Source organism: Pseudonaja textilis, chromosome 12 (genome assembly GCF_049901715.1).
Source record: "Pseudonaja textilis isolate UNSWEBS1 chromosome 12, rPseTex1.2, whole genome shotgun sequence".
NCBI lineage: Eukaryota > Metazoa > Chordata > Lepidosauria > Squamata > Elapidae > Pseudonaja > Pseudonaja textilis.
Window position 1 is genome coordinate 19,591,259 of NC_142001.1, and position 13,643 is coordinate 19,604,901.

Genomic DNA, 13,643 nt, shown 5'->3' on the forward strand with positions numbered 1-13,643 from the left:
TTTTAATTAGTTTTCCCCCATCATTTACTGCAGACATCCCAGAAAACATAAATGCCAGCTGCGCTACCAGACAGTTACAAATCCACCTTCTGGAGAAGAAATGAACACATGCAGTGCAAATTTTTGGAGATGTCTCCCCAGCTTATTTATCAGAGACATGTAGCTCCTGAGAGAGGAACTGATGCATTGATTTTTTTTTCCCCCGGCTTCATTCCCTGAAAAAAATAAAATGAAATTATACCTTATAAACAGAAAGGATGAAATATTGTGTCGAGAGATTAAGGTGTGCAATAAAGGAACATAACAGAGAGCATCCACTGCACATCAGCAAGCTGTTGCTTTGACCTTCCTCTCCCTTGGAGACTTCCTTTGGCTACCCTCAGAACTCCTAGGAATGGAATGGAATAGAAAATAGAGTAGAGTAGAGTAGAGTAGAGTAGAGTAGAGTAGAGGCAAGACGAGAGTAGAGTACAAAATAGGATGGGGTAGGATAGGGTAGGATGGGATATAGAACAGAATAGAATAGAATATAGAAAAGAGAAGAGAAGAAAAGAGAAGAGAAAATATAATATAGAATACAATATAAACTATAGAAGAATATAGAAGACAGAAGATAGAATGGAACAGTGCAGAACAGAACAGAATACTTTATTTGGCCAAGTGTGGCATTTAGACACACAAGGAATTTGTCTCCAATACAGAAGCACTCAAAGAGTTTGGCAGATATTTTCAGTACACACATTCATCCTGTTTGAATGGAGCTGGTCAACATTTCCTATTGATCAAGTTTACTCCTTGCTCTTTCTGGTTTTCCTTTCCTACTCCTTTTCATTGCATCCAAATCTCGGTTTCTTATACAAGGGAGTCCCCAGGATTAACCCATTCTCCCGTCTTGCCATGCAACATAGCAAGGGTGAAAATCATTCGGGTTCACAGGGTGTGAAAAGCCTTCAATCCTGACTTGAGTTTTGAAAACTGAACGGGAAACGCATATCCAGTACCAGTGGGTGGGGAGAAGAAACAAAGGCAGATTTCGGCAAATATGAAAGAGAAACGCCGTCCTTTCCAAACAAAAGTTAAAAATTATTAGGTAAAAATAGAATGGCATCTGCCAACAATTATTATAAAGAGCGAGCTACAGCCTGCCATTACGATAATCGATGGGAGAGGGAAGCACAGAAATAGCACAGAATGTGGAACTGCTAAATTCTGCAACCAAACTTTATTTTGGGAGGATTTGAGTAGCATCATTCAGAGGCCATCTGGGGAGGAGCAACTTTTCTCCCTTGTCCCAAGGATAAAGGTTTAGTTTTTTCTCCACTGAAACTTTATAAGCCTTGGTAAGGCCAAACTTGGACGACTGCGTTCAGTTTTGGTCACCATGATGTAAAAAAAAGACATTGAGACTCTGGAAAGAGTTCAGAGAAGAGCAACAAAGGAGATCAGGGGACTGGAGGCTCAAAGATACGATGAATGGGTGCAGGAACCGGGCATGGCTAGTATCTGATGAAAAGAAGGACTAGGGGAGACATGATAATAGCAATCTTCCAATATCTCAGGGGCTGCCCCAAAGAAGAGGCAGTCAAGCTATTCTCCAAAGCACTAGAAGGCAGGACAAGAAGCAACAGATGGAAACTAATCAAGGAGAGAAGCAACTTAGAACTAAGGAGAAATTTCCCGAAAGAAAGAACACTTAATCAGTGGAAGAGCCTCCCTTCAGAAGTTGTGGATACTCCAACACTGGAAGTTTTTAAGAAGAGATTGGACAGCCATTTGTCTGAAGTGGTGTAGGGTTTCCTGCCTAACAGGATTCGACTAGAAGACCTCCAAGGTCCCTTCCAATTCTGTTATTCTAATACGTTAAGTGAATCCGGCTTCCTCCATTGACTTGCTGGTCAGAAGCTGGCAGGGAAAGTGGCAAATGGTGATCCCATGATGCCAGGATGTTTGCGACCATCATAAACACATACCAAACACCTGAATTTTGATCAAGTGACCACGTGGAGAAATGCTGCAATGGTTGTAGATGCCAACACTGTCATAAGTCACCTTTTTTTCCTGTAATTTTCAATGGCCATTAAACGAAGAGGTGTAAATTGAGAACTCCCTTTAGCCAGCCGTCCAGGAAGTGAATATCAAAAGAAGTTATGTATGATCCATGTTGGCACAGTGGTTAGAATGTAGTATTGCAGGCTAACTCACTGCTCACTGCCAGGAGTTCAATTCTGTCTGGCTCAAGGTTGACTCAGTCTTCCATCCTTTTGAGCTCATAAAATGAGGACCCAGATTGTTGGGGGCCATAGGCTGATTCTGTAAGCTGCTTAGAGAGGACTGTAAAGCACTGTGGAACGCTGTATAAGTTTATGTGCTATTGCTATTCCTTCCTTCCTTCCTTCCTTCCTTCCTTCCTTCCTTCCTTCCTTCTTATTCCCTTTCTCATTTTCCTTCCTGGTGGTGCAGTGGTTAGAATGCATTATTGCAGGTTAACTCTGCGCACTGCCAGCAGTTTGATCCTGACCAGCTCAAGGTTGACTCAGCCTTCCATCCTTCTGAGGTCATAAAATGAGGACCCAGATTATTGGGGCTGACTCTGTCAACTGCTTAGAGAAGGCTGTAAAAGCACTGTGAAGCAGTATATAAGTTGAACTATGCTATGCTATTGTTATTGTTTTTTGTAAATTATTGGGAACTTTTGTGCATCAACCCTATGCATCTATGTCTCTAGGAAAAATGCAAACCAAGTAATACAAGTCCAGAAGGAACCAAAAAGTTACAAGTAGGAAGAATGGCTTCTAAACTCAACAGAAATGGGTCGCTAAAATCTTGTCTGCTTAAAGTTCTCATGAAATCAGAACTCAGGACTCACCCACTCCTATCTAAAGCATCTCACCAATTTGATTCTGAATACTTTCTGTTGTACTTTATTACATCTTTACCAACATTACAAATAAAAAAAACCCTGGATGCTGTAGACAATCTCACAGAGAAGTTTGGTTTATCTTTCTACCTTGAGCGCATCACTCTAGTCTTCATTCTAGAAGCAGGAAGCGTGGGAAATTAAAGTCGAGTCTAAAGATTTGTTTCCAAAGAATTCATTGCGATAGAAAAATTCAGATGAATTCAAAGTCCAGACCAGACTCGGTCCTGGTTTTCTGCAGAAAAGAAGCATTTAGTGAGAGAGGCCGCTGAATGCACTTCGGGGACTTAAACCAAAGGTTGAAAAAAATGTTCTCCCCTTTCAATTTCCTTGGCTATTATGTGGAGGAAGAAAAAGGGGGCGGTGATTTCCTTTGGCAAGAGAAATTTCTTCCAGTAGAGGTTCCTCTCTTAGATTTTTTTCAGACTCAGAAGTGTCTTCGGGGCAATGAGGTCAAGATCATTTCTTTCCTGCGTCACGATGGGAGTTAGAGCTCAGGTTCTTGAGATCTTTCTGTTTTGCCCTTTCAGAAAATCTGGTCCTGGTGGAAGGACTGTTTCCATCTCTCGGTGATCAAAAGGATTATTTGCAGCTGTTTCCAGGCAGAGCCGATTTTGACAGAAGTCACAGTCCAGCATCCGAAGAACTATAATTCCTTTATAAGGCAGTCAAAAGTGGAGGCATTACAGTAATTGCTCTGTTAAGCCTCTAAGATGACAGAAATTAATATTGTTACCAGGCGGCTTGCGCTGAAATGGGAAATGAGAATAGACTTTCCAGGCTGAGAAGACGCTATTTCTTAGTTGCTTTTTTGGGGACATCTGCTTTCTAATATCATCTATATTTTCAGGAGTGATGGGCTGATAGATGGATTCAGGCCGGTCTATGCCACTTTAATTCAAAGGGCAGAAGCTATTAGCAAACTGACCTCACTAAAGCATATCCTATGTTGGGGTGTAGAGAAATATTTGTTTGAATAAGTTAAGAAAGGACCTCCTCCTCCTCTTCCTCCTCCTCCTCCTCCTCCTCCCTCCCTTCTAGCACTGATGATGAAAATCTCTTCTTCTCTTTTTCTTTATTCCTTCTTCCCTCTCCTCCTTCTCCTCCTCCTTCTCCTCCTCTTCCTTCTCCTTCTCCTCCTCTCTTTCTCCTCCTCCTCTTCCACTCCTTTCTTTCCCCCTCCTCCCTTCCTTTCTTCCTCCTCCTCCTCCTCCTCCTCCTCCTCTTCTCCTCCTCCTCCTCCTCCTCCTCCCTTCTAGCACTGATGATGAAAATCTCTTCTTCTCTTTTTCTTTATTCCTTCTTCCGTCTCCTCCTTCTCCTCCTCCTTCTCCTCCCCTTCTCCTCCTCTTCCTTCTCCTCTCCTCATTCTCTTTCTCTTTCTCCTCCTCTTCCTCTTCCCACTCCTTTCTTCCTCCCCCTCCTCCCTTCCTTTCTTCTTCCTCCTCCTCCTCCTCCTCCTCCTCCTCCTCCTCCTCCTCCTCCTCCTCCTCCCTCCTCCTCCCTTCTAGCACTGATGATGAAAATCTCTTCTTCTCTTTTTCTTTATTCCTTCTTCCCTCTCCTCCTTCTCCTCCTCCTTCTCCTCCCCCTTCTCCTCCTCTTCCTTCTCCTTCTCCTCATTCTTTCTCTTTCTCCTCCTCTTCCTCTTCCCACTCCTTTCTTTCCTCCCCCTCCTCCCCTTCCTTTTCTTCTTCCTCTTCCTTCCCCTCCTTCTTCTCCTTCTCTTCCTCTTCTATCTGTACAATGGGTTCTGGGGCCAAAACATACCCTGTATAAATCAGAGGAGATCTCTTTGACACTCCTTTCTGAGTCCTCCTAAAAGCCGATATAACAAACAAAAGAGAATATAATTCACCCTCCTCTCAGAAGTGGCTTCTGGCCTCTGTGATCTTCTCAATTGCAATCTGATACCTTCCTGGTTGAATTCAGCACACATAATACACTGTAAGTCTGGGGATAAATGGAAATAGCAATAAATACATGAGTGATCGGTGTCTCGTAGCCGCTTGCTCTCTTTTCTGTGTATAACACAAGGCAGCTGTAGTAAAAACACAAGTCCAAGCTAGCTGCTTCCAGCGATAAGATTAAATATAGCTGAGAAATGATAATTTAAAAATGTAAGGTCTATTTATAATTGCCTTGTTGAACAATGGGCTGCTTTTTCGTGGGAAAGAGAGAGGCGGTGCTTTGAAAAAGAAGAGAGGAAACCCTCTTTTAAAATGGACTTCAATTGAGTGGCTCAAAATATTGAATTGCCAGTTTGTTATCTGCATATGATAGAATCCAGTATCTTCTGGTTAATAAGGGTAGGGTAGGGTGGGTAGGGTAGGGTAGGGTAGGGTAGGGTAGAATAGAATAGAATAGAATAGAATAGAATAGAATAGAATAGAATAGAATAGAATAGAATAGAATAGAATAGAATAGAATAGAATAGAGAATAGGAGTAGAGTAGAGTAGAGTGTAGAGTAGAATATAGAGTAGAAAATGGAGTAGAATAGAATGTAGAGGAGAATAGAATAGAATAGAATAGAATAGAATAGAATAGAATAGAATAGAATAGAATAGAATAGAATAGATGGGACCTTGGAGGTCTTCTAGTCCAACCCTTGCACTGTGATTCCATGTTTCAGAATTTCATGTTAAGATGAAGTTATGAGCATGGCCACACAGGAGGGTGAGCTGGTTTTCTGGGATCAGGCCTTCGCAGGCTAAAGACAAGGGGAAAGTAAGTTTTAGTAGACACACTTGTTTATTATCAGCTGTTACTTCACTGGAGTTTTTGTTCTGCAAAGGCAGATCACGTCTTCCTGATTGCCAGAGCGATCCGAAGCATTGAAAGGCTGTGAGACGCTCGGAACGGGAGAGAGGGAAGTTTTGAAAGAGCAAAGCTGCAGGCCCCAAAATCAAGAAAAGATGAAGTTGCTCGCCACTTTTGACAAATCCTCCTCATCATCATCATCAGAGATTGGAGGGGATAGGTGGGCAAAAGGATGATATCCCAATCATGCAATTCTATTTGCATCACTGGAAGTTCTTTGTTCAAGCTGACCTTAACATGAACCTTCAAAAAACTAAGCCGTAAATCGCATCAGAATTTGCTTCCTGTCGCCCCTCTGGGAATCCCAGTGGCTTTGCCAAGTATGAAATCCCACCTAAGAACTGGGATTCTTTTCCTAGGCTCTTCAAAAAGAATCACACGCCTCTCGGTTAACCCTTATTACATTCTTGGCGGGCCTAGACTCCCTGTCTCAGGAACGTCTCTGGAGGTTTTTTCCTCTTCTTTGCTGGTACTTTGCTTGTGTGGAGTGACCCTTCAAAGTTACAGCAGCACTGAAAAAAGTGACTTATGACCATTTTTCACACTTACGACTGTTGCAGCATCCCCACAGTCAGGAGAGGCCAGGTGAGGAGATGCGTGCCTCGATGTGAGTGATATTGAGTTGGCCACGCCCAGCCAATAACATGACCACCAAGCCATGCCCACCAGCTTAACCATGCCCACAGAACCGGTTGTTAAAAAATTTGAATCCCACCCCTGAAAACATCCATCCGGTTTTCATGCTTAAAGTGGGACTAGAACTCATCATCTCCTAGTCATTGATCCAAAGTCATCCATCCAGCTTTCATGCCTAAGGTGAGACTAGAATTCACCATCTCCTGATAGTTAGTCTGAAGTCATCCATCCGGTTTTCATGCTTAAAGTGGGACTAGAATTCATTGTCATCTAGTAATTGCTCCAAATCATCCATCCAGCTTTCATGCTTAAGGTGAGACTAGAATTTGTCTTCTCCTGGTGATTGGACCGAAGCCACCCATCCGGCTTTCATCCCCACGGTGAGACTAGAACTCACCATCTCCTGGTGATTAGCCCGAAGTCATCCAACCGGCTTTTACAACTAAGGCAGGACTAGAATTCACAGTCTCCTGGTTTCTAGCCAGGTGCCTTAACCACTGCCACCAAACTGTCTCTTTGGCTCTATATACTGCTACAAAAGAGAGTAGTGCGACTGCATTCCAGTGCCTATGGAGAGTAAAGACTGAGAAGGGGTTGTGAGTTTCTCTTCTTCACGGAAGGCAGAGGAAATCAGAATTGCTCTCTCCATTCTCAAAACCTAACGTTGTCCAATTATCTTTTGTTCTTAATTCCAGCCTGACCTTTGCAGTTGGTCTAATAAACCAGTAATGGAAACGGGGAGGGATTGCTCACCTTTAGTAATGTTATGGACGCCGGAAAACCTGTTACGGTCGGCCCGACATTTAAAGGAAAACCAACTGGACTTGCCAAATTAATTAACTTCCTGCAAAATGAATTAATTTGCCCAGAACCATCTTTGAACAGTAGAATCCACTTCTTTTGCTTTTCCAAGCCAAATGTAGGTCAAAGGCTGGCTGGCTTGCCTTCTCCGTTCTGCTCAAGGCGTGTAAGAATGGAATTCGCAGTTGACAGGATTTGACTTCTGCAACAGGGGTTAACATATTCCTTAAACCAGCATGGTTTGGAATTTAAATAAAGAACTGGGTGGCATAGTGCATGGGTCGAACCTGAAGGCATTTTGGAGTGTCTTCAGGGCTGCCACTGCGAGGCTGGTTGGAGCTATGGGAATGGGAGAGAGAAGTAGAGATAGCTGGGGTTGTGTAGTTAGTTGCGAAGTTGTGGTCTGACCCATCCTGACCCCATGGACACAACGTTCCTCCAGGCCTTCCTGTCCTCTACCATCTTCTGGAGTCCATTTAAGCTCAGGCCGACTGTGTCAGTGACTCCACCCATCCACCTCATTCTCTGTCGCCTCCTTCTTCTTCTCTCTTCTCCATCTTTCCCAGCATTCGGCTCTTCTCCAGTGAGTCCTTCTTCTTCTCATGAGGTGGCCAAAGTCTTTGAGTTTTATCTTCAGGATCTGGCCTTCTAAAGAGCAGTCAGGGTGGATCTCCTCTAGGATTGACCGGTGGTGATGACCCAAAGGGGCGTGGCACAAAGGCAACACAGTCACATAAGTAAGAGTCCCTTTAGTACCTCCAACTTTGCCCCCAATGTCCAGTTACCTTCGGCTGGAGAAAAAACTCCCCCCAAAACGGTCTTGAAGTGGAGGAAATTCAGTCCGAAAACCAAGTACATACAAACTGTAAATAAAAATCCATACAAACCAGGCTGCAGCAATTAACTGGACAGGGCAGGAGAAGGATGATGCGATGGTCATAAGCACAAGGATTGGTCGTAAGTGACTTTTTTGGGGGGGTTTAACAGTTGTAAGTCGAGGGCTCCTGTAGTGTGTTTGTGCTTTCGTTTGGAACTTAGTGACACACTAAATGAATTTCATTTATTTTCTGCTCTACAACACAACGGAAACATGAGAAAGTCACTAATATCTGCATTCTTCCTCCTCCACTCCACAAACCTCCCTTCCTTCTTGCACTGATGAAGTTCTCTAGTTGAGTCATGAAATGTCTGCAAGAAAACAACCAAGTTCAGAGAGCACCAAGGATCCCACAGCCGTCCTCCTCTTCTTCCTTCTCCTCCTCCTCCTCATCCCCTCCTCTTCCTCCTCTTCTCCTCTTCCTTCTTCTCTTCTCCTCCTCATTCCCTTCCTCTTCTTCTCCTCCTCTTCCTCTTCTCCTCCTCCTCTTCTCTTCCTCCTCCTCTCCTCCTCATCCCCTCCTCTTCCTCCTCTTCTCCTCTTTCTCCTTCTCTTCTCCTCCTCATTCCCTTCCTCTTCTCCTCCTCTTCCTCTTCTCCTCCTCCTCTTCTCTTCCTCCTCCTCTCCTCCTTATCCCCTCTTCTTCCTCCTCTTCTCCTCTTCCTCCTTCTCTTCTCCTCCCTCTCCTCCTCATTCCCTTCCTCTTCCTCGTCTTCTCCTCCTCTCTTCTCCTCCTCTTCTCTTCCTCTCCTCCTCCTCATCTCTTCCTCCTTTTCCTCTTCCCCTCCTCTTCTCCTCCATCTGTACCTCATAATTCAAAATGCACTTTACTCAGAGCAACGTCCCAGTTTAATCTTTGATGTGTCAAATTCCATGAATATTTTTTTCCCTTTTCCTCCTGAATATGCAGAGAAGAACATGATAGTCCTGGGTAATCTAAATTTTATTTTTATTTCACCTGATCACAAAAAACAGCTAGTGGTTCTGCCTTTACAGGAAGGAACTCCAGGAGTGCTGTAACAGAAACAGCCCTTCTGAATTAACCTCTCTTCAAATGTTAGGGTGGAACATTTTTTTTGTCCCAAAGGTGTTTTTTCAAAAGGCACAACTGGGCTTTGTTTTTTTCCTGAAGACATTTCGCTTCTCATCCTAGAAGCTTCTTCAGTTCTGACTGAATGCTGGCAAATGGAAGGATTTATACTCCTTTACAGTCCTCTGGTCGTCAGCGCTTTCTCCGAGAGTCGTTGAGGCCACTTGGGGGTTTATCTGTGCCTTCAGGGTCACCCAAACAGTGCAAATGGGTGTGGAGCTTTCTCGGAACTGCTGAAAGGAATATAAATCCTTCCCTTCTCTGCCATTCAAGTCAGAACTGAGGAAGCTTCTAGGATGAGAACGGTGGTGGGATTCAGACAGTTTGCACCAATTTGGGAGAACCACTTTCTGAGCAGTTTGGTGAACTGGTTGTTGGAAGAAATCATTAGGGGAAAGAGAACCGGCTGTTAAATTATTTGAATCCCATCACTGGATGAGAATCGAAACGTCTTCAAGGAGAAACCAAGTCCAGTCGGTTTTTGAAAAAGCATCTTTGAACAACCGTGAACTGGGGAATCTCCACAGACATGGAACCTTTTCCCCATCTTCTCTTTTCCTCTCCCTTCCTCCCCCAAAACAATGTGTCGGCTCATAAAATATTTTTTAGAGCTGCCAACAGAAAGGAAGGGGGGAGGGGAAGAGCAGTGCAGCAGCTTGCAAACCGAAAGTGCATTCCATAAATGTTTTCAAAGATAGTAACAAGGTGACCGAAGTTTCTGCCGTGCAAAATTCTAACTGGAGAGCCTGATGGATGATTCTGGGCTATGGCTGTGTCCCATTGGAGAATATGAATTACGATACACCCAGAGGGGTGGGGGAAAATCAGGGTGAAGGGGAACAATGAATGATGTACCTCAGAGTCGGTTACACCCAGGCAGTGCTGAATAGTTTAACTCCCAATAAATCCTTTTGAAGTTTTGGCTCGAGACTCGGGATTCAAATGAGGGTAACTGCCGGCATCCTGACACAATGCTTAGAAAACAGCTTTCGAAAAGACAAGTGGTTGATCTTCCCTTAAAACTTCTTTCCTTTTGTCGAAAGTCATTTAAGCCATCCGAAGTCTGCAAACTGCTGTGACTTTGATCTGAAGGATGTCATTTATTGAAAGGGGAAAGCCATATTCTCTTCCTTCCTCCTCCCGCCGCGTTTTAATAAATGTTTAAATATGTGTCTTCAAAACTTGGGTTCCATGTGGAGCGTATCTCGTTTTTGAAATCCCCAATACTGCGATGGTTACCTATGTCTGTGCTCAGCATGATTTCCCCAATTATTAATCATCTCAGGGCCTTGAACATCTGGGCGCACCTGTGCTGGATCCGTCCCATTTGTGACTTCAATGGGGGCTTTGTTGTGTTGTCCTGCTGTCTCTCGGGGTCTTCTTCTTCTTCACCCCTTGAAATACCCATTTTAAGTGTTCGTTTATACCTTAGAATGGAGATGCAGGGAAATAAGGAACCCTTTGGCTCATCTGTGATGTTACACCATCTTTTAGCTTGCAACCTCCTGGAAACCTGGACGTCTTTTTCCACTGGCTTTTGAGCCTTCTTGAATAAAAATGTCTCCTGAGACCATTGTTGCAGAAAGAATGGCTTTTACGACCATTGGTTTCCATATAGACAGTACATTTATCTTCCTCCCTTCCTTCCTTCCTTCCTTCCTTCCTTCCTTTTCTCCATCCTTCCTTCCTTCCTTTTTTCCCATCCATCTCCTTATGTCTTCAGGCTCCACTGTCTTCCTCCCTTTCTTCCTTTCTTCCTTCCTTCCTTCCTTCCTTCCTTCCTTCCTTCCTTCTTTCCTTTCTTTCAGCTCCTCTCCCTCCTTCCTTCCTTCCTCACTCCTTCCCTCCCTCCCTTTCTTTCTTTCTTTCTTTCTTTCTTTCTTTCTTTTTCTCTCTCTTTCTTTCTTTCTTTCTTTTTCTTCCAACCATTTCCTTACGTCTTCAGGCTCCCCTCTTCCTTCCTTCCTCCCTTCCTCTTTCTTTCTTTCTTTCATTCATTCATTCTTTCTTTCTTTCCTTCTTTCTCTTTCATTCATTCTTTCTTTCTTTCTTTCTTTCCTTCTTTCTCTTTCACCCTTCTCCTTACATCTTCAGGCTTCATTCCCCACCTTCCTTCCTTCCTCTTTCTTTTTTCCTGCCTGCCTGCCTTCCTGCCTTCTTCTTTCTTTCTTTCTTTCTTTCTTTCTTTCTTTCTTTCTTTCTTTCTTTCTTTCTTTCTTTCTTTCTCTCTCTCTCTCTCTCTCTCTCTTCCATCCTTCTCCTTACCTCTTCAGCTTCCTTCCTTCCTTCTTTCTTTCCTTCCTTCCTTCCTTCCTTCCTTCCTTCCTTCCTTCCTTCCTTCCTTCCTCTTTCTCTCTGCCTGCCTGTCTCCCTCCCTCTTTCTTTCTTTCTTTCTTTCTCTCTCTCTCTCTCTCTCTCTCTTCCATCCTTCTCCTCACCTCCTCAGGCTTCATTCTCTCCCTTCCTTCCTTCCTTCCTTCCTTTCTGTCTTTCTTCCTCAGGGGAGAGCAAACCTGGGATACGTGACTTGTGCACTGAAGTGCACTCGGGCTGCATCAAGTGGCTGTCAGGGTCAGCTACCACCAGGAGGCAAGTGTTGAGTGAAGGGTCTGCTGTTATTCCCAGGGACCGAGTGGTGTTTATGAGCGACAGCCTTGAAAACGCGGCATGGAGTTGCACAAAGAATGTGCACTTGCGATGTAAACAGGACAGGCTGTGCTCTGTAAGAAAAAGCATGAGCTTCTTTGCCAAGGAAAAGCCAGTTGTGTGAAGCCTTACAAAAAGAACGCTTCCATTCAACAAAGGCGGTTCAACAAAAATTCTGCATCTGATAAATTTTCTGCCAGTTCAGATCAAATCAGGTACCTTCAAATTGATTGAACCTATCTGAGGTCTTCTGAGCATGTACATCTCTCTCTCTTTCTCTCTCTCTTTTTTTCTTCCCCCTCTCTCTTTCCCTCCCTCCCTCCCTCCCTCTCTCTCTCATTTATGTACAGGGTTAAACTGAATCATTTGGGGATTACAAGTCAAACCATTTTTTTTAAGTTTCAAAGCTTGTTTATTTACAGTACCATGATAGACCAAAATAGAACTGAAATTTGAACTGTTCATCTGATCCTCATTTTTAGATACGTGATCTTCCCGTCCTTTTAACACACATTTGGGGTCTGTGTGGGTGGTGGTGGTTGATCATTTGCTTTTTGCAGATAAAATGCAGACAAGAGATGAAGGCGTCTTCTAATTAACCCGTAAGTCAACAAGGGATCATTTTGTTCAAGGTGCAGATCCAACATGACGTACAAATTCCCATTAAGAGTCCTGGATCTGAGTTTACGCTTCCTTGCATTCCGATCCTTAATCTGTAGGGTGTCTGAATTAAACGCTAAAATAGGAATGTTGATAAATGAGATCGAATGTTAGCATGGAACAAAGCAGCAACAAATGTCTAAGTTTGATAAATTTATGATGCTGAAAACTGAGCATAGAGAAAGAGATTTCGTGTGAATAATGACAGATGATTTCGGGAATAAATCATTGGTGGGGGGAAATCACCCTGGGCATCTTTTGCCTGGAGCCCATAGCTTGTCTCAAAATCAGAGGTTTCTCCACCAATTCACCCTCTAGCAAGACCCTTCCCCTTCTGTTCCATTGGTGGATTGTTCTCACCGTCAGAAAATGCCTCCTTGTTTCCAGGTTGAATCTCTCCTTGTTCACTTTCCATCCATTATTCCTTGTTTGGCCTTCGGGTGCCTTGGAGAATAGCTTGACCCCCTCCTCTCTGGGGCAGCCCTTCAAATATTGGAAGGCTGCTCTCCTGTCTCCCCTGGTCCTTCTCTTCCCTAGACTAGCCAGGCCCAGTTCCTGCAACCGTTCTTCATATGTTTTAGTCTCCAGTCCCCTCATCATCCTGGTTGCTCTTCTCTGCACTCTTTCTAGAGTCTCAACATCTTTTTTTTTATAGTCTGGTCACCAAAACTGGATGCAGTACTCTAGGTGTGATGTTACTAAGGCTTTATAGAATAGTATTAGTACTTCATCTGCTCTTGATTGTATCTTTTAATACAATTTAGGATTGCATTGGCTTTTTTGGCTGCCACTGCACACTGTTGGCTCCAGTTTAACTGGTTGTCCACTAAGACTCCAAGAATATTGATCGTCTCCAGGTGCTAACAGATAGCTGAAGCTCTACAGGAAAGGAATGGCTGTCTGGAATTGGTTCTCATGCTGTCTTTAGCCTCGGGAGGAAGTGATTTGTAGTTTAGCTAAAGCTGATGCCATCCATCAAAGATCATCACTCGCTTTCTGGCCAGACCTCCGGAAAGTTGCCTTGATAATTAGGCGTCTGTTTGAAATCCCAAACTCCAAAGAAGGCGGCTACAGAAAGAGCAGGATTGCCAACAGTCAAACACTATAATCAAATACAGGCTGTCCTCAACTTACGACAAGAACTGAGCCCCAAATTTATGTTGCTAAGTGAGAAATTGGTTACATGGAATTTGAG

General features: G+C 43.7%; 1 protein-coding gene across 4 annotated transcripts in view; it reads left to right on the forward strand.

The window, feature by feature from the left end:
- FGF13 (fibroblast growth factor 13) overlaps positions 1–13,643 on the forward strand; it is a 107,328-nt gene that overhangs the window by 24,068 nt on the left and 69,617 nt on the right. Inside the window, exon 1 of one of the 4 annotated variants that reach the window (XM_087941191.1) lies at positions 11,909–12,003. The exons of the other annotated variants lie outside the window; for them this stretch is intronic. The gene's annotated coding sequence lies outside the window, so the exon portion shown is untranslated. Of the gene's footprint in view, positions 1–11,908; positions 12,004–13,643 lie in introns of those variants that run through there. 4 annotated transcript variants of the gene reach the window in all.